The sequence below is a fragment of the Sus scrofa genome, chromosome 2, assembly GCF_054392235.1.
Source record: "Sus scrofa isolate SSC_HxYL_T2T_F1_AM1 chromosome 2, Sscrofa_HxYL_maternal_Yorkshire_Landrace_v2.0, whole genome shotgun sequence".
NCBI lineage: Eukaryota > Metazoa > Chordata > Mammalia > Artiodactyla > Suidae > Sus > Sus scrofa.
In genome coordinates, this window is record NC_139384.1 from 155,352,014 (window position 1) to 155,377,085 (window position 25,072).

At 43.7% G+C, this 25,072-nt stretch overlaps 1 protein-coding gene across 2 annotated transcripts in view; it reads right to left on the reverse strand.

The window, feature by feature from the left end:
• The window catches only part of NR3C1 (nuclear receptor subfamily 3 group C member 1), a 246,016-nt gene that overhangs the window by 110,896 nt on the left and 110,048 nt on the right, over positions 1 to 25,072 (reverse strand). Inside the window, exon 2 of one of the 2 annotated variants that reach the window (XM_005652957.4) lies at positions 22,541 to 23,561. The gene's annotated coding sequence lies outside the window, so the exon portion shown is untranslated. Of the gene's footprint in view, positions 1 to 22,540; positions 23,562 to 25,072 lie in introns of those variants that run through there. The other variant, XM_005652955.4, reaches the window with a different exon arrangement.

Genomic DNA, 25,072 nt, shown 5'->3' on the forward strand with positions numbered 1-25,072 from the left:
CCAACCAGACATAATATTGCATTTACTGTTGTTGTGGAGGCCAAAAGCATTCGTGAAAAGTGTACAAATGTTACTCAGGATGCTCATTTTTATTGCCTCATGTTTAAACACCTGGGTACTCCTTCCCCCAAAACAAACAACAAAGAATCATGACTCTCTGTTCCTCTAGTGTCCTGTACTTTACTTTGGTAGCACATTACAATAGTTTTTAATGTCTGGATTCATTTCTTAAATTTCTGTCTCCCCCACTGGAATGTAAAAAACCTGGGATGGCAGAGCCTATGTCTGTCTTTTTCACCACTACATCTCCAGTGCATAGTAGGTACCCAGTTGATGTTTGTTAAATGAACGAGTGAATGAATAAATGAATGGAGAAAGTCTGAGACTATATCCCAAAGTCAATAAAACCTTAACTCTGAATAGTAATCAACCATCCAGCAATTGATATATTATCCAAGTGAATTCTCCCCCTCTGTTCGTGTGTTTTATCATTTCCATTCCCATTAAAATACTCCAGGCTTCACTGCCAGATTTCTCCTCCAAATCATCAGATAGATCCTGCCATGATCCTCCTCAAATATCTACAGGACGTCCCTGTTCCAGTGCATACGGATCCCAACTCCCATCCTAGTATTTGTGTAAGACCGCCACACTCACCTGCCCTGTGTGAAAGGCATAACCTCCCTAAAGCGATTGTACTGGTATTTAATTAAAAAGTTAGTTAAAGCAAGAGAAGCATAAAGAAAACTATGCTTGTAAATTTCAAGCTTTAAAACCTAGGACCTATGATTGACTGTTCATTTCCTAATCCTTTGATGAAGGGCTAAAGTTTTTGAGATCCCAATGACCAGAGTTCGTGTCTTCATTCAGGTATGAACTACACCCCCATTGTATCATTACAGCATAACTGTTAAGAGCCAGACTGGCTGGCTGGCCTTTACCTCTATGCAGAATGTAATCTTGGGCAACCTAGCTCTCTGTGCCTCAGTTTCTATCATCTGTAAAATGGGGATGATAATAGAATTAAGTTATTAAACAAGTTCAACATATATGAAGGGATATATTAAGTGTTCAATCATCATTAGTAATTATTACTAATATGTAGTATTAACTATTTCCCCAGTTTAAAGTAGAGCAAGAAATTAAAATACTTACAAAATAAAATGTATGTAGATTTCTAAATTTTTATGACTCATCCACCTAGTTTGACAGCAACTGCTTATAGGGTGTTTTTCCATTTGGGTTTTATAGACCCACAACTATCTATTTTATTACTCATATTTCATCATGTTACTTAATATTTAATTAAATCAATTACAAAAACAACACAAATGGAATCAACATGTTTATGGGGCGGCGGGGGGGGGGGGGACACCAGGAAGTGTTGATAAACAAAGATTGTAACTAGTGGAAACAGCCATGTGTAGAATATAGGAAGTAAACTTGACCCCAGCGTTCACCCCACCCTGGGCATCAATCAGTATGTTTTCCAGGGAGAAGGGAGAAACTGAATTTGTTAAGATGCAGGCATGCAGTCCTTTTGGTTAAGAGAGACCCTGATGAAGAAAGGGCACAGGTATACCACATTCACTCACCCTTTTGCTTTTATCACACGTCTTTCCTTTTATATACGGATACCTTGTAACTTATTTTCCTACAGCCCATGCATGATTCCCTGTCTGTTGCTGTAGTTTCTGCTTATTCTGTTCTTCTAACCGCTCACACCCCACATTAAATCTATGATATTAGATTTGTGAATTGGAATCAAATTTTTATCACTTTTGTATGTCTTAATAATTGTGAATATGACAGTTCACTGAATATGTTAATGTTCTCTTAATCCAATATGAGAAGCTGTGGAGGGTTGTCAGAATTTACAACGGAGAAAAATTATTCCTGCAGCTATCCCAGCCCTTAGATGCCTCTTTAAAATGGTAACTTGACTTTGGGAAACATTTCTATTCTTGTTTAACTTTATAGCGGAAGAGGTTCAAGGGAGCCCAGCTGAGCTCTGAATGCCCCATCTCTCTCTGCTTCAGTATTTGCATTTTATACCAGACATGCCTTTTATAAACAATTCACACTTAGAACAGCAAGTTCTTAATCCTAATGAATTCCACTTTAGCATGTCTTTTTGTAATTGGAATTAACATTCCCACATGAACTGGGAAATGCTAAATTGTTACCAGCATCCCTGGTGTTTTGCTGCTTCTTATGATGCTTTCAATGATTTCATCTCAAGCAACCTAAAATATCACAATTTGTACTATGCAATGATATGCTCTCTGAGTGTCGTGTTAAGTGTATATTCTTGATGCTGGCAGAACTTAGTGTAAACAATACCTGATTCAAAGAAGAGGTAAATATCAGCAGATAAATGAGATAAACATTGCCGTGAGCAGGAACCTAATGCTTTTAGTGTTTGGAGACACTGGAGCAAGTGCACAGAATAATTTTAACAAGTGTTACGTACTTTGTTTTTCATTTGTGGCATTTGTGGCTGGCCATTATGTCATTAGCTTTCTTCCTCTTCTGATTTAATCTCCTTTTCTGTCCCATGTTTCTTTGGTAGAGATTGTTTCAATCTGCTCCATTTCTAGGTGGAACCTCTCAGCTCATTTTTGAGAACCTACATTTCCATTTTGGTGCCAATACCTTATTTCTTTATTAGGTTACACTGGGCTTTGTTTTATCCTAAGTTAGAAATGGTGGAGTTAAAAGATCAAAACATCCTGGTGTAGGGATCCCTTAACAAGATATGACCATGTTTCACAGCAAACTAGGGAATGTTAGAAAGGACATTTGTTACCACTTTTTAATGGGATGTCTGTATTGGCCAATCATATTTTCTCTAGCCCCTTGTTTTTCAGTATAAGACCTGCATCTGACATACTGTTCTGTCATTTACTTAACTGAATGGGCTGAGGCCAGTCATTCTGTTCTTCTCTGCTTTGTTTTTCTACCTGTAAAGGAAGCTTAATATCTACCCCCAACAATCTCACAGGAATCTGTAAGTCACAGAGGATCATGCATACAAAAGTAGTTTTTAAACACCAAGCTTGGGAGAACAGGGAGGGATGTGCAGAATTTTGCATCACTAATTCACCACAACCAAAGTAATGACTAATTTTATCAGACATTGTTATGACCTCTCTTAGCGCATTCTCCGCATAATCAGTGAAATAGGGGTCATCAGTGGAATGGGTGGTCTGAGGGTTTCAGCAGAGGAGTAGCAACGGAGAAGTGTGTGGAGCCAGCTGTGCCCACTTGGGGAGCTAATGGTTACATTTTCCGGAATTCTGGTAAGTCAGTCATTAATCATGGCCAAGATTAACAACTAAATTATTTAGAAATGTATAATGAAATAAAATAATCCTTTAAAAACAAAAGTAATGAATGCTCCACACTTTACTTCTTAGTTATTTTACGACTAGCTATGTTTTCAGGTTACTTCTGTCTGCGCTGTATACCAGCTCTCCTGCATAACGATAATGATGGGACACATCTTTCCCCCACTCTGCATTCGAAGATGTCATTTCAGCAGTTTGAAACCAGTCGTGGTGGAGTATTTACACCACAGAAGTTGGAAAACCATGTAAATCAGAGCTTGATTCATTTTGCCGATTGTCTAAACCTAAGAAAGTGAGAGAATTTAACAGTAAAGATTGAATTGCAAAGTGTGTTCGTTTATGATCACGAAAAAATGGAGGAATAGTTTTCCAGCACGTGAAAACTATTATTGGATCAACAAAGAAGCACTCATGGCATTAACAAAGTGCAGTCCACGTGTCCACCTTTTTTGTTTCACTTTCATCTCCTTCATTAATTAAAAAAAAAAAAAATCAACCACGGTTCATGTTTGAACTTCAGTGGCATGAGCAACTTCTTTGCCAAATTGAATATTAACCAAACATGATCTGCTTTTGCCAAACACAATTGAATTGCAGCTGTAGGTTGATTATAGATATTAGAGTTTGGCAAAAATCAATCAAGCCATTCAGTGAAAATCAGTGGGATTTATTGTAAAGTGTTGTATATTTTATTATTTTTTGGTGAATAATGTTCTCTGCATTTTTTCTATCAGTAAAATGTGCAATAGATGGATACAGAGATACTCCCTCCCGGCTCTTGTTAAACATTTATCCGCAGTCTGACTAAGGACGGGCTCTCATTTACTACAGGAAAGCTCATTCCACAAGCAGTCTGGAGCCTGGGTGTTAAGAGCTAAGACCGAAAGCAGGAGGGGGCGGGGCGGGGAAGGTGGAGATTTGGCCTGGGCAGGTGGCAGTGGAGGTGGGAGGCTATGGTGGGACAGGAGAAGCGTTTTGGAGGCCAAGGAAGGCAAATTAGCCATGTAGCAGCTCCCTGGAAGAGATGGACTTTCAGGAACAGCCTGTGCTAAGGGAAGACCTGCTGGCGGAGGCTGAGAAGGCGCCATGGTTGGGGGAAGTGAGGGCACAGAAAGCTGTCCCTAAGGGATGGAGTTGGGAGCAGCATGTGGAAGGAGATAAGGAAGCAGAGGCAGCTCTAGAGCTCAAGTCCGTCTCTTTGAAGCACATGGAGACAGCTAGGCTTGATGGCCTTGCCCTGGGAGAGGGGAGAGGGAACCCCCAAAACTGGTAACATGTCATGACAAACTCAAATACTCAGACATTTTCTTACTCATCTAGAACTTATTTTTATTTTTTTCTTAATTTTTAGTTATTTATTTTTTTAGGGCTGCACCCTCTCCATATGGAAGTTCCCAGGCTAGGGGTGGAATGGGAGCTGCAGCTGCTGGCCTACACCGCAGCCACAACCATGTGGCATCCAAGCTGCATCGGCAACCTATACTTCAGCTCAGGGCAACATGGAATCCTCAACCCACCAAGCGAGGCCAGGGATCAAACCCTCATCCTTGTGGATGTTAGTTGGTTCGTTACCGCTGATCCAGGATAGGAACTCCTCATCTAGAACTTTTAAGATTTTTGCCCACATAGGAGTTCCCATCGTGGCGCAGCGGAAACGAATCCAACTAGGAACCATGAGGTTGCCGGTTAGATCTCTGGTCTCGCTCAGTGGGTTAAAGATCCCGAGTTGCCATGAGCTGTGGTGTAGGTTGCAGATGCGGCTGGAATCTGGCGTTGCTTTGGCTGTGGGGTAGGCCAGCAGCTGTACCTCTGATTAGACTCCTAGGCTGGGAACCTCCATGTGCCGCGGGTACGGCCCTAAAAAGACAAAAATATAATAATAATAATATTTTTTTTGCCCACGTAGAGGGAGCAATTGTTCATCCCAATCCCAATCTACAGTAGATTTTTTTCGCTCATTTTCATTGCAAAACTCTTTCACTCAGTCCCCTTGTGCTGCACAGATATTCGTTTTTACTTCCCAGGATCTCGTTATTCTTTGCCATGTCATAAAAGAGGGCCTCTACTATAACCCAGCAAACTTCTGGCTACCACGGCCCCCCCTGCTTCCTCCCTAACCACCTACAACCTATAGTCTGCCACACAGGTTGTCGTTTTCAGCTTTAACATTTTAGAAGAGAGGTTGATAAATCTTATGGAATTTTTAAAATAGTACATGTTTTGTGTGTGTGTGTGTGTGTGTGTGTGTGAGAGAGAGAGAGAGAGAGAGAGAGAGAGAGAGAGAGAGAGAGGGAAAGGGAGGGAGGGAGGGAAACGTCTCCTCCCCATTTACCCAGCCTTTCAATCCTAATGACCAGAGAAAAGAAAATTTCTCAGCTGAACCACCACCAATGATTGACGCTTTGAGGCATCCGTTTGAATATGCTTGGTTTACTTTGGCCTTCTGATATGATTTTATTGTTCTGATATGAATTTTATTATTCAACTAATCATGGAGTTTTTATTAATAGAAGGGACTTCTCCAAGTAATTTTCTCTCCCATTCATTCCTTTCTTCGACAAAATAGCAAGGAGCACATGTTAGGCCCCAGTGTAAGGCTGCAGGGATATGTAAAAATGAGTAAGATATAATCTGAGATCTGGAGACAGTGGAAACAGGTACAGTAACAAGTCATCATCAGGTCGGGCAGACTTGCGGAAATGTGCCCTGCCTACCCATGAAGAAGTCACCTGGGTGCTCAGAGAGAGGGAGGGAGGTGTGGGTTTGGAAACGCTGGTCAGGGAGCATTTCTAGGAGGTGGGCATGAGCCATTTGAATTATGAAGGGTCTCCTCCAAGTTACTTGGCAATTTCTCATGGAAACAACACAAAGCTTGCCTTTACTATTTTATCAGGACATTTGTTGGTGGATTTAAAAGAAACTCAACTATTAAAGCAAAAAAGAAAATGTACTGATTTACTTAAAAGTCAGGAGGAGATTTCGTTTTAGGCATGGTTGGAGCCAGGGGCTCAAATGATACCAAAAGGACTTGGCCTCTGTCTCTTAGCTTTCCTGTCCTCTGTTTTGGCTTTATTCCTGGGAAGGTTATCTCCTCCTGGTGGCCCACAGTCCCTGGATTTAAAACACTCTGCCAGCTTAGTAACCTCGGTGGACAGCAAGTTCTTCTTCTCTGGAAGTTTGAGTGTATGTTTCTGGAAGGAGCTTCGTGGGTCTAGTTGAGTTACAGGCTCTTCCCTGCATCCTTGAGTATGACCAGGAGATATAGGAGATATACACTCTGCTTGGCAAGGTCTAGGTCAGGTGCCTACCACTGATGTCTAAGAGTGGAGCAGAAATGAGAGAGAGCAAGACAGGGAGAGGAGAGATGCTCCCGTCCGAAATTGAGCTTTTAAATTAAAGTAGGAGAAAAGGCTGTGTAGAAAACAACAGATGTCCCCTACAAGAGCGATTTATCAAAATATTAATAGTGACACAAACATCATGTTTTACATAATAAGGGAATTAGTCATGACCTAAAATGTTTGTCTGCAATGGAAACAGCCCTGGAAATTATGTACAGTTGTTACACGTCTTACTGATTCCCCTCCCTGACTTAGGAAACAAATAAAGATTTGTATTTAGGAAATTTCAGGAAGTATCTATGAAGATGCAGATTCAACCCCCGGCCTCACTCAGTGGGTTAAGGATCCGGCGTTGCCATGAGCTATGGTGTAGGTCGTAGACGTGGCTTGGATCTGGCGTGTCTGTGGCACAGGTTGGTGGTTACAGCTCAGATTTGACCCCTAGCCTGGGAATTTCCATAGGCTGCAAGTGCAGCCCTAAAAAGCAAAAAAAAAAAAAAAAAAAAAAAAAAAAAAAAAAAAAAAAAAAAAAATTTCAACTAGTGCACCAATGAATTGACTATTGCTTTGCAGAAGCAGTACCGCTAATTAATTGGAGCCCTTTCAGTTGATGTAGTGATGTTTACAACTTTTAGACTGATTCATAGTCTTTCCCAAAAGAAACTTGTCATGCTGGCCAGTGACTCCAGTGACCACGATGGGGTATAGAAGTTACTACGAGCCTCTGTCTGCTTATTTTGCTCCTTCGGTCTTGACAAGCTGACTGTCACACAGACATCTCCAGACCGGGCACTGGGCAGGCAGGAAGCCAGAACCAGTAATAGAAGCAGGAGGCACTCCATGAATACTTGCTGATTAATTTTAGCTCCATAGGCCTGATGGGTTTTCCATCCCTATAATTACCATCAGCAAATAGTTATTGAATGATGTCCAGCATATTTTTATTCCTCTTTCCTTGGTCCTGATATTCATTTCCTATTTTATCTCTCTATGATTTCACCACATGTGTTTCTGTTCATACGCCCAGAAGAGCCCCCTTGAACTGTTTCAGATTGCTCAATTTTATTCCACATCTATCTGTCTGTCTATCTATCATCTATCTATCTTTCTACCTACCTACCTATCCATCTATCTAAATTTAATTTTATTACAAAGAGGTTGAGTCCTCTCTGGCATTAGTGAGGGCATAAATTGTGAGGGGGGTAAAAAAAGAAGCAAAAGGTTATCAAGTGGCTATTCTGTTACCACATTCCACATATGCCTTACAAGCCGGTCTTTTTTATTAGAAATAATGCCTAATAAGGCTTTAAGTCTTGGCTGGGTCACTCTTTAGGACAAAAGGAGTGCAGTGAGAAGTGAGGGTGTGAGTTGCAAATGTGAGCAGTGGGGAAAGATTTTCCAGAGGGAAGACTGGGGGAGCCCAAGAAAAAGGACTGTTTTTGGGTGGAAGGCATTAAAAGAATGATACATGATTTTAGATATTACTTCCATCTTTAAAAACACTTTAAAATAATATAAGCTAAAATACATACTCATTTGTAAAAATCCAAACATACAGAAGGCAGAAATGCATATTTTAAAAAGTAAAAAGTCTCCTTCACTTGATCCTATTTTGTGGGAGGAACAATTTTAACAAGTTGTGTGCATTCTTCCAGACCCTTTCTGTCTATGCATGCACACGCATCTTGTTTCTTTAAAAAGTGGGATTTTACTACACATTTTTTTTCAACTTTATTTGTTAAATGTTTTTGGACATCTTTCTGTGTCAATATGTTCAGGTAATACCAGCACAGTTTTCTATTATTTGGCTATATCATAATTTATTTAACCTTCCCCTTATTGGTGAATATTTAAGTTGTTTCCAATTTTTCACACTTGCAAGCCACACTGCAATGAACATCTTTGTACCTACATCTTGATACACCAGTGTGAAAAGGAACAATTCTATTTCTGTAGTATAGAACTAGAATTGCTCAGGCGAATGGAATTCATACCAGTCGGTAAGCACCCAATGTGCCCCATTAGTGGGCTTATTTAAAAAACTGCTTGTCCATTACCAACTCATTTTCTCCTTACATCTTCCTCGAGGCATTCTCGAAAAATTCCATTAGAGCAGGAGTCACGGATGGCCATGTAGAACAGGCTACCTGAAGAGCCCTCATGTCTCGCTTATGGATCCAGTTTGACTGACTCCATTCTTACATTAACTGTATTATGAATTCAAGAGGATTGGTTTGCATATGAACTGGGAAGAGTACTGGCAAGGGATCAGTGCTTGTGCTGATCCATCTCCATCCTATGAGAGTATCTGGTATGTCTTCTTTGATGCCCAGATGGGGGCAGATATTGTTGGTGCCAGCCACACAGGTGGTACTGGAGCCTCAATTTCCCTTTGGAAAACTATCCTCTTCCCAACTCTTCCATCTATTTATGGAGGGATTAACCCCATCCCAACTCTAGAGATGGGGCAGGCTCAGCCTTAGTTCCGAAATGGGTGTGGGTACACGGCAGGTACCAATGAGCTTTCAATCTAGGCCTTCAGGGAATATTCAGATATTTGCCCCTTTTTCAGCAGGAGTAGCTAGACTGGCAAAATGCCAGCTTGGAACAGCTGTGTTCTACCACTTAGAACCTTTATAGAAAGAAGGATCTGGATCTAGAGAGATGCCCAAATATATCATCTGCATGTCTAGATCCTCCGACTGGACAAATTCTTTTTCTTTTCCTCCAGCCAAGCGGCATTAGTGCTTTAACTCTTGCATCTGAAAGGGTCCTGACATAAGAAGAAAGGTCTAAACCACAGGACACTGCTCCTTCTGGAAGAGAGAGGCAGGCTGAGGTTACTAGGCATCCAGGGTGACCCCCAAGGAGAAGCAGAAGCTGGAGAGAGAAGCCAGCTGAACACCTAAAAATAAACTTTACCTGCTTCGTGAGTTGGCTAGAGTTTCCTCCCGTTAATGATTAACTAGGTGAGACGGTCAAACTCCTTTATATAAAATACATGTCCGTAAGGGAGAACATCAGCCTTTAGTTAATTCACTCACGCTGGCTACATCTGCCTCAGATTTCCAGTTTTTAAATGAATATAGAAATGAGTTCTTGATTTTAGGTTGTGCTTTAAAGGAAAATATAAAGCCTGGTAATCTTCCAAAAGAAATATCTTATCGAGTTTCTCTTTAGGAAAGCCTAAATTATTACTCTACCTTCCATATTGATCCAGTATTTTATTTATGTATTTATTTTCTCTCTCTCTCTCTTTTTTTTTTTTTTTTTTTGTCTTTTTCTACAGCCACTAGGGGTCTAATTGGAGCTGTTGCCCCCTTGCCACCACCACAGCAACAAGGGATCTGAGCCGTGTCTGCAACCTACACCACAGCTCACGGCAAAGCCAGGTCCTTAACCCACTGAGCGAGGCCGGGGATCAAACCTGCAACCTCATGGTTCCCAGTCAGATTCGTTAACCACTGAGCCACGACGGGAACTCCTGATCCAGTCTTATATTTTGTGTTTATTTTGTTTATAGCAGACTTGACAATACATTAACTTAATACAATATCTGTAAATATGACCTAGTGAAGTATATATTAAAATATTTTTATATTTTATGATATTCGTGTTTTTGAAACTCAAACTTGATAGTTGAAGGAAAACCTCCAATAATATGAAAAAACCAATCCCTCAGTTGAATTAAATCTCCAAAACTTATACCAATGTTGGCACTGTTTTGCATATGTAAGCTTTACCCTTTCATCTGTAGCAGGGGAGTAGGGCCTGGTGGCAAATGGGAATAGCATTAGCTGGATTCAGTAAACACTGATTGGGTTATTAATAGCTCCAGCGCTGTTTGAAGTAAACGGGAGACTCTACCTCTTAGGAGGGATGTGTCTTTAGGCAAGTTAGTTAACCTCTCTGAATCTTGGTTTCTTATCTGAAAAAAACAATAATAGCATTTGCTTCAAAAGGTTCTCACACAAATTAAACAAGCTGTCCTATGTAAAGGATTTAGAAGAGTCTCTGACATTTCATAAGTGCGGTTATGTTACGTGATGTCGTCATTAAGCCCTGTACTCATGACTGACAGTGTAAGAAACCACTAAGTCATAACCCCGGCAGAAAGTGAGGCGAACATGCAGCCGTACACCCATCAGAAAGAACATACACACACACACACCCACACACCCACACCCCCACAGAGGCATGGGCTACACTAGTTTCCTTCAGACTGAACCAGCGTTCTCCTTACATCATGGATTGTGGAATAAGACTCCTCGAGCACCTGCTGGGGATTCTGTAAAAGAAATTCAGGCACCAGCAGGAAATTTGCACGAGGTGATTTATCAGTCACCTCAAAGCTTTGGGGTTCTGTAATTCTATAAGCATACAAGTTACAGACCGCAGTGGGATTTTATCCTTATGAAACCCAAGAGGACTGCCGATTTTTCCACCTCCAGCTGAGCATGCTCACAGAAAGAGACATTTAAAAGCAGAGAAGTCGATCACATGCTCTTTAACCAGCAGAATTCCACCGCCAAAAGAAATAAAAGCACGGAGAAATGGAATGATTTGATTGGAGTCTCACTGCTTTTCCAAGGAACTAAAATGAACATGCACGCTTTCCTAACTCCTAGCCGAGTCCTCTACACAGTAAACATAGTGATATATAATCTTCCAGTGTCAATATTTACCTTTTATGAATTTATGGCTGGCCGCGTGTCAACCTACAAATTCGTTTGTTTACCTACATCGGTGTCATCAAAACCCCTGCGCCTCACTATCGACGTTTCTATAACACGGTGGACAAAGCTCTGAGCAGGGGGACAGGGGACTGCCGCTTGGCTTTGGCTGTAGGGCTCCCTTCTTTTCATCCCCCCACCCCCAGTTACATGCTCTTGGGTAAGTTTCTTGCTCTGTTTTCAATGGTCTTTGTCTTCTCAGATCCCTGGCCTTTCACGCCTCATCTGTTTCAACCCACACAGAAGTAACTCTGTCCTTCTCCTTAACTCCAGCTACAAAGCTTTTACTCGACAGTCCATGTGAACTGGGCTCCTAGGGTGGGGCCTATAGGTGAGGCACGGAGGATGCAGATAAATAAGACAAGCCTCTGACCCTCAGACTCTCCCAGTGAAGAGTCAGAAGCCCAAACAGATGGTGCGGTCACAGCACATCCAACAAGCACGCTGTGTACAGGGAGTGGCAGGAGCTTAAGGAGGTCCGAGGGTAAGGTCAGGGGTCAGGGAGCATTCTGGGGGAGCCAGGCTGACACTGAAAGGATGAGCTGGTGTCAAGGAGGGTCAGTTATAGATACAATCCGAGCCTCCAGGAGGAGATAAAGCTCATGCTGAGAGGGAGAAACTGGCTTGGACTTGGGCAGAACGAGAAAGAACGCATTTAGCTGTGTGATCCTGACCTGGTCACCTCAGTTTTCCCAATCTATTAAATAGGCATAAGCATCGAATTCCCTCTCGGGGCGGTTGTGAGGATTCAGGGAGATTCTTTGTGCTAATTTCAGCACAGAGCTTGACACTAATAACAGAGATAGTCATAGTTAATAGCAACACGAGCCATTGTATCACCAACTCACTAACACCAGGAATGTAAGGGCTCCAGTGCTTCCAAGGACTCAAACACAGTCATACCCCAGTCGCTGATATATTGTGTTTATAAATGTTTTTAGGGGTAACACCCACGTATTTGAAGCACTGTTAATTAAGAAGCACACATTTCAGGCAATGCCTTGAAGACATCATCAAGGAGCCATGAACTGACATGGTTTTCCCTAGATCAGCAGTTGTCGGCTGTCATCTTTGCCCAGGGGACATGTGGCAATGCCTGGTTATCACAGCTGGAAGGGGGACTCTCCCTGGCTCCTGGCGGGTCGAGGCCAGAGAAGCTGCTAAATACCCCACAATGCACAGGACAGGCTCCACCGCGAAGAATTATCCAGCCTAAAGTGTCAACCGTGTGAGGCTGGGCGGTCACGACCTGGAGGTTCCCCACGCACTGCTTGCTCTCAGGCCCCATCAGGAAACACAGCAAAGTGATGTTTCTAAAGATCCTCCGTTCAGCTGCAAAAGCATATCCTCCAGACCTTTTACACATGTTAACGTCTCCGGAAACCCAAGTTCTTCAGAGCCCCCGGTAGCACCATTGAAACTTTTCTTCTACCCAAATAATGGTAATTTAAAAAATTATTTTCCCCTAGCTGGATAACTCAGAACAAATACCTTCTTTTCCTGGATCGTTGTTTTAATGAAATTTACCAAAAAGAGACGCAATTAGCCCCAACGTGGGAGTCTTGGAGATTTGGAACAGTCTTGGCTTGTCTCCACTGCCACAGGGTTCCAAGGGACCAGCCACCCATAGTAGCTCCTGTAGTCTTTGGAGGGAGGGAGGCAAGTGCCCCTTGGGCCCTCATGATCTTCCTGACACAGCTGGGCCGGAAGCAGGGGGCCTTAGAAAGCTGTGTGTGTTCATTTTTCTCAAAGGAGAATTTGCTCCAAGTAGCTTTTCTAAACCATGCTGTGAATGGTTTCATCCTCTTTCCTTCTTTTTTTTTTAGGGCCCCACCCACAGCATATGAAGTTTACCAGGCTAGGGGTCGAATCTGAGCTGCAGCTGCCAACTTACACCACAACCACAGCAACCGGGGATCTAAGCCGTGTCTCTGACTGACCCCACAGCTCAGGGCAACACCAGATCCTTAACCCACTGAGCGAGACCAGGGACCGAACCTGCATCCTCTTGGATACTAGTTGGGTTCATTAACCGCTGAGCCACAACAGAAACTCCCCTCCTTCCTTCTTTTTATCCTCCAGAAGCCTAAGAGTGTGAGCCCTGGCACACAACTGCCTGGGTTTGAATTTGATTCTGCCATTCGTTACTACAAGACCTTGACAAGCTCTGTCACCTCTGTGTGCCACAGAGTCCTCACCTGTGAAATGAGAGAAGACAACACACCAGCCTCATAGGAGTGCTGTGAGAATGGAGTTCTTACATACAAAGCCTCTAGAGCGTAGCCTGGCACAGGGTGAGCAGTAAAGAATGTTAGCTCTTCCTCTTACTATTTGTTTTTATATGTCCTTATTTGTCCATATGGCTCATTCATTTGCTCATAGGATGCTCTGAAATCCTATGATTTTAGGTATGATAAGAACTTGGGAGAAAGTACATGTCACTGCAGGATATGCCACACATTCACAGCCAGGGCCAGCTGGGTGCCAAGGTAGGGAGTGGGTGACGCGTGTTCATTGCTTGGTCTCTTCTACTTCTTGGTTAGACGACCCAGAACTGGCTTTTTCTTTCCCCTTCATCTTTGCTAGTACCCAGTTTTCTCTTACTTTTCCTGGCTTTCCCTCCCAAGTGTGACATCTCAAAAAAACCCTCCCAGCTTTGACCCTCCAAGAGTGTTTTATTTGGCCATTCCTTACAACACGGGTTTCCAACTGAGCTCTCCACCGAATCATCTGGGAATTTTTCCCAGATATCTGGGCACCGCCTCAAACCCACGGAACCAATCTCTTAGGGCAGAGCCGAAGCATCTTTATTTTAGTCTTTATTTGAGAGGCATTATGGCATAGTATTTAAGAACATGACCAAGGAGCCAGACTACCTAGGCTACTTGCTCGTCGTATGACTTTGGGCAGTCGTTGCACTCTGTGGGCTCATGTTCTCATCTGCAGAGTAGATATTATAAGGCTTCTTATCTCAGAGAGTTGCTGTGAGAATACATGAGCTAATTCCTCTTAAAACAATACCTGGGGCATTATAAACATTTAGTAAGTGTCAGCTTTCTTTTCTTTTTCTCTGTTGTTTTCACTTCCATTTTTATCTTCTCAAGTAGCCTCCCTTCTTTCCCTGTTGTCTTCTCTCCTTAAACACACACTGGCCATGTACTCAGGACATAACTTTGGGGGTCCAGAGACAAACTGGAAATAATTCTAGTCCTTTATGAAATTGTAGTCTCATGGAGGAGCTAGATATACAAATAAATAAATACAATAAAGTGCTTCAGGTGCTCTGATATATAAACAGTGTATGAACGAAGAATTCATTGGTTTTCTTAGAAAGGAGAAGGGATTGAGGAAAGGCTCGAAAGAAGAAGTGACTCTGGCATTCAGAGTCAGGATGGAGATCAAAGCAATCCGATCTAGGCCATAAACATTTTTCAAAGTTGTGCAGGCCAACCATGGGTCACAGTGCCTTCTTTCTTCTTCTTTTTTTTTTTTTTTCTCTTTTTTTAGGGCTGCACCTGCAGCAGCAGATGGAGGTTCCCAGGTAGGGGTTGAATCAAAGCTGTAGCTGCCAGCCTAAACGTCCATCAACTGATGAACAGATAAACAAAATGTGGTATATCCTTACAGGAGAATTTTAATCAGCATAAAAAGGAATATAATACTGACTGGTACCACAACAACACATTATGTTAAGTGAAAGAAGACAGACGCAAAACATCACATATTCCATGACTCCATTTATCCTAAATGTTCAGAACAGGCAAGTCATAGAGATAGAAAGTTGATTGGTGCTTGCCTGGTGGGTGGGGGCTGGGAGGGGTGTGTTGGGGAGAAGGGGTTGGGGATGACTGCTAATAGGAACAGGTTTTTACTGTTGGAGTGATGGAAGTGCTCTGAAATTAGATAGTGAGGATGGCTGTACAAAATTAAGCATATACTAAAACCCATTGAATTGTATATTTTATTTATTTATTTATTTATTTTTGTCTTTTTGCCTTTTCTAGGGCTGCTCTCCCAGCATATGGAGGTTCCCAGGCTAGGGGTCTAATTGGATCTGTAGCCATGGGCCTACGCCAGAGCCACAGCAACGAGGGATCTGAGCCGCATCTGCGACCTACACCACAGCTCACGGCAACGCTGGATCCTTAACCCACTGAGCGAGGCCAGGGACCGAACCCGAAACCTCATGGTTCCTAGTTGGATTCGTTAACCACTGCGCCACGACGGGAACTCCTGAATTGTATATTTTAAAGTGGTGAAGTTTGTTATGTGATGTTTATGTCACGTGTAATAACAAAAGAGAAAAAATTACTAAAAGCCAACAACATATGCTTCCTATTGTCTTTGGAATGTTGATACATGGATACAAATCAGCTAAAATAATAAAGCACAGGAGTTATCCCATTAATATTTGTTCTGTAAAAACACACGTGCTGCAGTTTAGGTGAGAAGTCAAAGTTCACGTAGATTACGATCAAGAGCAGTTAGGGATCAAGGGAGAGCTAAGTGGAAAGGACTTGACTGTTACGACTCTGGCTAATTTTAAACTCCCACATGAAAACTCACCTGCTCATTGGAGCAGCACTTGGAAAAAACAAGGCTTGTTAAAACGTTAGGGTACGCTAATTCGTGGGTCAAATCCTGCCTCCAAGGAACAAGTTCGTCATTTTGAGAGATGGACAGGCTCTTGCGGTGCCCTCAGCAGCTGTGATCTGGGGCTACCTGTGGAGCTCCCGTGTATTCCTGCCTTTCCCGGTGAAGACCCACCACCACTACCTCGCTTGTTGGGTGGGTGGAGCATCCATGCTAGCGAGTGTAGGATTTGACTTGTTTGTGGGGATGGAATGCATACCTCACACGGGCCCTGTCTCGTTACCAGAGCAGGTCTTTCCCTTCATTTCTGCGTTCTCTGCAGGAGATCAGGCGTTAAGACGCTCACCTCGGTGAGCTCTGGAGCACACCTTGCCAAGTGTCGTATTTCTTACCCTCGAGGAAGAGCCTTGGTCTGCAGTGTTGGCTTTTCATTATTTAGTGGGACACACTGTGTTCTTACTGACCAGTCCATGCCGGATATGGCTTCTCTCTCCCCCCTTTCTTCCCGTCTTCCTCCCTTCTTTCCTTTCCGTTTTTCTTTCTTTTATTTCCTCATCCCCTCTCCCTCCCCCTCCTCCTTCTTCAACAGTGAGGATATAAATAAGCCCTCTGCATCTTACTAGGTGGCGATGACTAATCCACCTTGGGGACGGCCCTGATGGCGGGGTGGGGTGGAACGAATTACTCTCATAGTTTGACTATGAAATTCACATAAAATAGATGCAAAGTCATCTAAAGGGGCAGAACGGCCGCGAAGGCTAGATACAGAAGGAAAAAGAAGTTGGCAAAACAAAACTCAGCCGTGCTTTCTCAGGCTCCATCCAGGAGAGAACAGGATGTGGGGATTCCTGTCCCCAGGGTAGGAGGCCATGGTCAGTGTGGAGGTGGGCAGAGGGTGGTGACCAAAGGACTTGCTGAGCTGAGGACCGGCTGGCATTATCACTCTTCGGTGAATCGGGTGCACCTTAAAATTGGAGTTCCTGCCTTTCTTCCCCTCATGGATTCAGCGTCCACCCCCAGCCTTCAGAGCACATCTGCCTTCTGTAGGACACCGAGCTGCAGCAGCCAAGAGCCCAGGCTCTGATTTATACCACATGATTCAGTGCCCAGCAATACCACTCACCAGATCTGTCATCTCACAACTTACTCTCTGACTTTCTCCGTAAGGGGGTTTAACCACAGTTCCTACCTGATAGGCGTGTGGTGAGGATTACACGAGGTTATCACGTTAAGGGCCTCGCGCTCTGCTCAGCACGCTGTTAACAAATGCCAACCATGACGATGCTGGCTCCTGTTGTGTTCTTGCAGCGCAGGCGTGTCAGTGGGGCGATTGTTTTTCACTGAGAGTTGCTAAGCTGGGCTTCTGACTTACTATGTTAATCTCTTGAATTTAGTGTAAATCTGACAGGAGGAGAGGGGTGTGGACTGAGATCTGGGGTTCCAACTCTGCCTGCAGATTAGCACTAAGGCTGAGGTTATCAGTGGGGCTTCAAGAGGTGCCTCGGCATCTGGCTGCTGAAGATACTCTCTTAGGTAGAAGCTTGCTTTGAATTTCCTCAGGAGGAGATGCCACAGAGGAAGGAATAAAGTGGGACCAGGGGTTCACATGGTGCTAAAAAGCTGAAATACTGGTTGAATGAGGGCTGGGTTTACATACACCAGGTCATACCCTTTGCAAAGCCCTCTGAAAGACTTTCCTCCTGCTCTTCAGGTGAAAAGCAGACTTCACGCTAAGGTCCACAGGGTCCTTCCTATCCAGCAATTTCTGCCCTTCTGACAATGTGACCCAACTCTTCCTTGCTTGCCAAGCTCTAATCCAGGGGCTGGCAAAGGACAGCAAGTTTCTGTAAGGTTGTACTGGGGAACAGCACATGCGTTTGTTTGCATATTGCCTACGGTGGCTTTTGTGCAGCAGTGGCAGAGGTGGGTGGTTGAGATGGAGACTACACAGCGCACAAGATCACACAGTAACAGCTGACTGCAGGGGACCTGGGACATGATTAGCACATGGCCCCCACTAGGTCCCTGGGACTCACTGCACAGCTGATAACCTCTGGCGCACATTTTGAAAAACACTGACTTTACTCACTTGACTGGCATTTTGAAGAAAGTGACTCTGGTATCTTGATAACATTTGTAACTACCTGACGTAGCCATCCTCCCACCACCAGTGCTTCAAGAACATTCAACAGGAGGTCAATGACCTTCCAGTTTCACGCTGTCTAAATTCACTGCCTAATAATAAGGAATAACAATAATAATAATAATAATAGTAGTAACCAATGTATATGATATGCTTCAAGTGCATGACCTAACCTAATCCTTACCTATGAGGTAAGTGCTTTTGCTGTCCATTTTACAGAAGAGGAAGTGGAGGAAAAGAGAAGTTAAGTAACTTGTCTAAGTTGCATAATAATTAGTGATGAACGGTGGATCGAGACAGCAAAACCAGCTTTCTGAGGCGGAGCACCAATGAATTTGCTGTAGCTCTATTAGCACGTCGTCTGCTTAAACTAATACCGCATCCTTGTATAGTAGTTTACAGTTTACAAAAAGATGAGATTGTTCTAGTTTTCCAGATAAGGAAACTGAAGCGGGAAAGGTACATGATGTGACCAGGTTATGCATCCACTTCAACTGAGAGGAACATTAGGAACTGGGTGTCTGGATTCCCCCCCCCCGCCATCAGAAAGAGAAGCAAAAGTTGACCTATGAGCAGCCACCTGCTCTCTAGCCCCACCACACGCCTAGAACCCAGGTACCACAGGACCACCGGCTGTCTGCATGGCCTCATACCCCCAAATGCCAAATACATATCCCTTGAGAAAGAAGTTATGCTCCTAAGAATATGCCCTACCTCCCTAGGGATAAGAGAGGAGGCACTGTGTGCTAATAACAAACTGGAAAGTGACCTCATATCAACCAATGGGAAGACTGTTCAATCAATTCTGTTGCACCCACAAGATGGAATGCTGCTATGCAAAATCATCATTTCCTAATCGCCTGAGTAAATGCTCACAATAAAATAATAAGTGTGTGTGCACTTATTATATTATACTTACTGAAAATACATACTTATTTATATATGAGTTTGTGTAGGTTGTGTGTATACAAAACACAGACAATACTACTATCTTTTTAAAATATACCTTTATGTATTTCACGCCTTTATATTAGATTATGTTTTCTAAAATGAAATGAGTTTATGTTACATAACTTCACAGGAAGTGGATTAAACTATCACCCACGGTTCCCTTTCAGAAGTGGATGGTAGACCGTTGATTATTTCCTTTAATATATCTTCCCGTACTTTTCTACTTCCTCCAATAAGTATTACTTCTAGAAGGAGAAACGTTTCACAATGCATGTTATCTTGAGGAAAGATGTTGGTAGCCCATGTTTCACAGCCTGTCTCCTCAGCAAGGTCCTACCCTGTTTGGGAGTGTTGAGCATTTACATGCAACCACTAAAAACACCTCCCCATTTTGAACTTGTAAATAATTCTGATTTTCATTTAGGAACTCCCAGTTCACCGCTGGTATCAGCTAAATATGTGAATTCAACCATTTACAATGTTGCTTGAGCAGAGATGTGGGGAGGAGAGATGAGGTTTTAGTCTTTGGAGCTTCATGGGAGGTACTGTTTCTTGTCTCTTCAGGGCAGAAAAGGGAAGAGGTTCAGATGTGGCTTAGATCAAGAGAGTCCAGGACTGACTGGGTGTAAACAGTGGTTCTGGAGCTTGAGGGAGGAAGGTAGAGCACTCCCTTTCCCAATGCACTCATTTGTCTCTACTGATTTTCAACAGGAGGGCTTAGGAACCTCCAGAGCAAAGACCGGAACCCTGGCTATCCATGCACTGCAAACCGGAGCCTGCACAATGAGCCTGCTCCCTGGTGGAGGGTGGATGGTAGAGAGGTGGGTGTCTTCAGGGAAGAGGGAAAGTGGCACTGCAGTCCCAGGAGTAAAGGTTGACATTTGTGGAGAGTGGGGGTTACAGGTGGTCTCTCAGTGGATCCCAGAACTTGTCCTGACCCAGGTGCCCAGGGGGACATTTGCAGCCTTGGAGAAAGGCGCAGTGGATGTGACTTGGAAGAATGGTGCCCCTACAGTGGTAGGAAGATACTGGGACTCCAGTAACTCTGAGGTGGGGTCCCTGAGTGGGTGTGCCACAGCAGTGGCATTTTCTGCCTTTGAATCCTGGTGACCTTGGCTTGGACACAGAGATGCCCCTCCTTGAGGAGGTGGTCGTAGCTGCAGAGGAGGCAGCAGCAGAGTTTCAAAGGTGGAGACACAGAGCATGGGAAGAACTGTCAAGAGTGGGTAAACAGGTGTCTTGCTTGGCTCCCTGAACCTCCAAGGGAGCCAAGGAAGCCCCACGAAGTAGAGCAAATCTGCTGGGGAACTTCAGGCTGAATGTCACCCTGCGTGTTCTCTCTTTGCTGAGCAGGAAGGTGACAAGGGCTTCCAGTTTAGGGCACTGGCAGGTATTCCGAATTCACCAGCAGGATTTGAGGCAGTGGTCATGGTGACAGCCAGGGCAATGGGGACAGACTTCTGGTCCTAAGCGGCACCTTTGTGGAAGCACCCAAGCCCAGCTCCATGGATTCCTGCCATGGTGGGGACACCCCACTCAATTATTTCTGACTACATGTCAGTACCCCATGGCACTTCAAGAAGTATTTAGAGGGAAAAGACTCTTTAAAAAGCTGACGTAAAGCAGGGAACACTCAGAATTAGAGAGGTGTGCAATGCTTGGGGCGAGTTTGTTTAAGCAAAGCAAGCCAAAGTGTCTGTGAAGGCATGTGATTCTCTACAAATTCAGCATCCTTCTGGAGCAGTTTGCTTCCATAGTATCTGCTGTCATTCTTTCAAGGAGATGCCCTAATAGGACTCCATTTTTCATTAGATGAGAGAAACACCATGTTGTGAGGCAAATCTGGATAATACATCACCACAGACATTTTATTTTCAGAGGCTGTCCCGGCAAGGGAGCTCCTCAATCTGCCTGCGGTATACTTAGCAGCTCCCCAACGGTGACACCCCCTACCCCCTATTTATTCTCTCCCTCCTCCCATTCAAGCTGAAGCCAGCTCTCATGGCAGGAAGGTGACGTGGTATGCAAATTCATCTAAAATGGCAAATAACTGACAGTAGCTTGCGTTAGAGTTTCTGTTTTAAAGGAGGACGTCTGGGGTCCACGGTGCCTGAATGGGGCAGAATCAGGCTAATTGTGAAATTCTTTCAACATGAGAGGCTGCTAGAGGGAGACTTTTGGGCAGAGGAGCTTCCTGGAATCTATTAACGATGCCCCAAAGGCAACTCAGCTGACTCATAAAGTTAACTCTGAAGGTGACTATGACATAGCTAATAATCCCTAAGCCTGAGCTGCCTGAACGCCAGAGTTCCTTCTGAGGATGGTGGAATAGACATGACCGTCCCTAATTCACAGCCAAGACGCTGGGGAGCAGAGAGGGCCGCTCACACGCCCTGGCCTCTCAACTAGAAACCGGGGCAAGGCATCTTTCTAGGCCAAAAGGCCAAGTGTCCAAGAAAAGGGTGTTTTCTTTGGCCCTGATGGGTATCCTGGAATATGAGGTTGTAAGGGACTTACAGCTCAGCTACGTTTTCTGGTCTGCAAGTCTCTCTTTCTGTCACACGCCATCTCCCATCCCTCAGCCCATCCCACAGACTCCCCCTTGAGATGCTGTGCTGAAAAGAACACCTACACCAGCTCCACCCCGACCAGGCTTCACCCTCTCTGATTTATAGGATGGCAACAGCTTCCTGACTGTCTTCTGGCTTCTATAGAGCAAACGCCAGCCAGAGGGATCCTGGTAAAACTAAGCCGGGTCATGGCAGGTCCTTGGCTTAAAAGCCCCAGTAGCTCCTTGTTTCACTTGGCATCAGAGTCAGCCACACTGCCTGCCTTGCCGTTCCTCAAACTTGCCAAGCACCGTCCTTTCTACTTGCTGTTCCCCTACCCAAAGACAACCCACCAACCCCCACCCTCACCCGGCTCCCCAGTATCCACATAATGAGCTCCTTCCCTTTATTCAGACCTCTGCTCAAATGCCACCTCCTTGGGGAACCCCCACCGCACTCTGTCTAAAACAGCCCCCTCTCAGCACTTCCCATCCTCTCTGTTTTCATTTTCTTCATCGCAGTTTTCATCTGACACCTTATGTATCTTAAAAAGATGCATTGTCTGGCTCTCTTATCTAGACGTAAGTAAGCACCATGTGAGTTTTGTTTGGTTTGCTGCTATAGCCTCGTTGCCTAGAATAGTACCTGGCCCCCACTCGCTGAATAAATGAAACTGAGAAACTCACATTTCTTTTTTAGATAAGAATATCTTCTTCCTTTTTGGTTTAAACTATTCAGCACATGGTATCCGTCCTGCGATAAAAAAATTATTTTTTTTTTCGAAGCTCTGACCTCTGGGTGATCTTTAGCAAGTCACTTGACTCCCGTTCCAACTCACTTTACCCATCTGTAGAGTGGACATGAAAAAAACACCACCTACCTTCCTTCCCAGACACTTCACTGAAGCAGCCTCGGACAAGACTTCTTTGTCCTTTGAGGGAAGATGCCACACAGAAGAAAATTCTCCTGATGAAATTACGATAAAAGCCCCAGGAGGGTAGGAGCTGTGCTTTGTTTCTCTCCATTCTTGCACAGCGTAGACATTCATTAAGTGCTTATCGGAGTTAGTATCTGTGGGTCATAAATGCACCTGCTTCTGCAGCTCTGCTCACGGAAGCTGGCCCCTTTCTGGGCTAACGCTCTCAAACGGCAGAAGAATGAAATCTAGCCTAGAAGTGACGTAGATTCCTTTTTTTCCAGAGGAAGCCAACTGTACAGCCCTTGATGGACAAACAGCGCCCTTCAGTGAGTTCTTGGCTTTGGTGAAGCAGGCAATTTCATAAAAGAGAAACATGCACATCAGAGGATTCTTTCTCTCAGCTACAGATTTTTTTTTTTTCCCCAGAGTGACCCTAATTAATACTGTGACGCTCCTCATTTGGGTGAATTTCCTGGTTCAACTCAGAGCTACTGATTCAGCAGATATTTCCAGAGTCAGACCCCAGTGGAAACTAACAAGTGAAGCCTCGTGCCAAGCACTTTCTGACGCTCAGCAAGGATTCCTAGAACAGCTGAGGGTGGATCTTCATGCCGCACTATTTGTTTCTGTCTTCACCTCTTTCTCTTTCTTCTTCTAGTCCCTTTCCCAACTTTTTTTTATTCCTTCCCCATTCATGCCTCAGTGCTTCTAAGACACGTGGGCATTTTACAGTTTTGTTGGTCTTGACAGATTACTGACTCTCCAAAGTCCAATGATTTGGTATCAGAAGATGTAAGTTTTTTCCTTTTCTCTACCCTCTAAAGGAACGTGTTGTAATTTCCCCAGCAGAAGTGAAAGTGGTTAGTGGCAACTCACATGTCTGCACAGGCACAAGAGTGAGGGGGAGAGGGGGCAAGACAGAAGGAAGAGAGAGGGGGCTTTTGGAGATCCTGAGAGCACCCCCCAACACATTCTGACTGCCCTGTGGAAAGAAATGAAATCGTGCATTCCAGAGGCAATTGTTTTCCATTGATGATCCTTGCCTATTATCTAGTAGGTACCAGGAAAAAAAAAAAGTTCCTTTTGATTTTTATACATTAATTTTAAGTGGGACTTCCTCATTTGCCTGAGGAGAGGCTACACAAGTGTGCACCATCTACAGTTAATTTTAAGACGAATAAATCATGAGCAGATCTTTTGTTGCCCCTAAAACACCATACTTAAATTAGCACAGTGCCCTGATCACTGCGACCCACACACATTTAAATTGTAAATGGGCTCAGATTTAAGCACACGTGTTAACGGTTGAGCAAGTGAAGGACCAGTTAGGCAGCCACATTGATATGACTGACGGTGGCCTCCAGAACTGTCCCCGCCCAAGAACAGCCACGCGTGGGACCAACAGTCTTGGCTTCGGTCCCAATCAGAAGGTTTTCATCTAGTGCCTCAGTCCATATCAGAGTGTAGTCTGTCAAATGGGTTTGTTTCCAAAAAGCCTGTTTGACGCAAATCAAAGGGCAGAAGTTGCAAAAATATCATTATTTTACATTAAACATCCGCAGAATCACACCTAAGTCTCTTCTATCCCTTTAACTAGGATATACAAAGTAACAGCCAGGTCAAATTGTTACCACGGTGGCAAGGGGCATTTCGTGGTACCTTTGTAATTGTTCTAAAAAAAATGAATATGAGGTAAAAGTTACAAGAATTGAGAGATGATGTTTTGCTTAAGAATTGGAAAAGATGGACAATTCATTAAGAGCCCAAGAAGAAACTGGCTCTAAGAAACATGTTACCGTATTTTTTGAAAGAGTATTGTCAAGGTCTTTAGCCATGTTATGTGGCTCCACGGAGCATAGTTTCTTTAGATTTTAGTCTTAGCTTTCCCAATCCTGTCGGTTTATTTTAATCTTATGGAAACTGTGGGGTTTTATGCATAATTGTACTTTCCTCTGTGTTTGGTTGATTAGTAGGAAGCTCGAAACCCAACTTACAGATTATCTCTAGCGAGTGCAGAAACTTCTTGCTTGCATTCCCCGCCCCCCTTTTTGAGGGAGGTGAGTGAGTGTGCGTTACTTTTCTCATTGGCTTTATTTGCTCATCAATATGTTCTCTTCACTCTGACTCCTTCCCTTTTGTCTTTTCCTCTTTTCTACTAGATACATTCCTAAAAGCAATCACGCAAGGAGATGGAGGCGTGAAGCTATGAAGGAGTCTGGTCTCAAGGTGACAAACTTAACACATCCAAAATGATCATCCTGGTGCTACTATTTATCCTATCTTGCTATCTTTTTAGAACAATACATTTAGGATGCTGTCCTCCTTCTTGAAGTTATAAAAATATTTTTCTGAGTTAGCATATACTGAACCTAGGCTGTCATTTTAATCTTTTAAATTTTATTCTCTCTTTTATTATGCTTTGCCTCAAAATAAATTAATGTGAACTTTTACCTTAGGTCCTATTTGTCATCATCGTTGGGACACACTATTGCT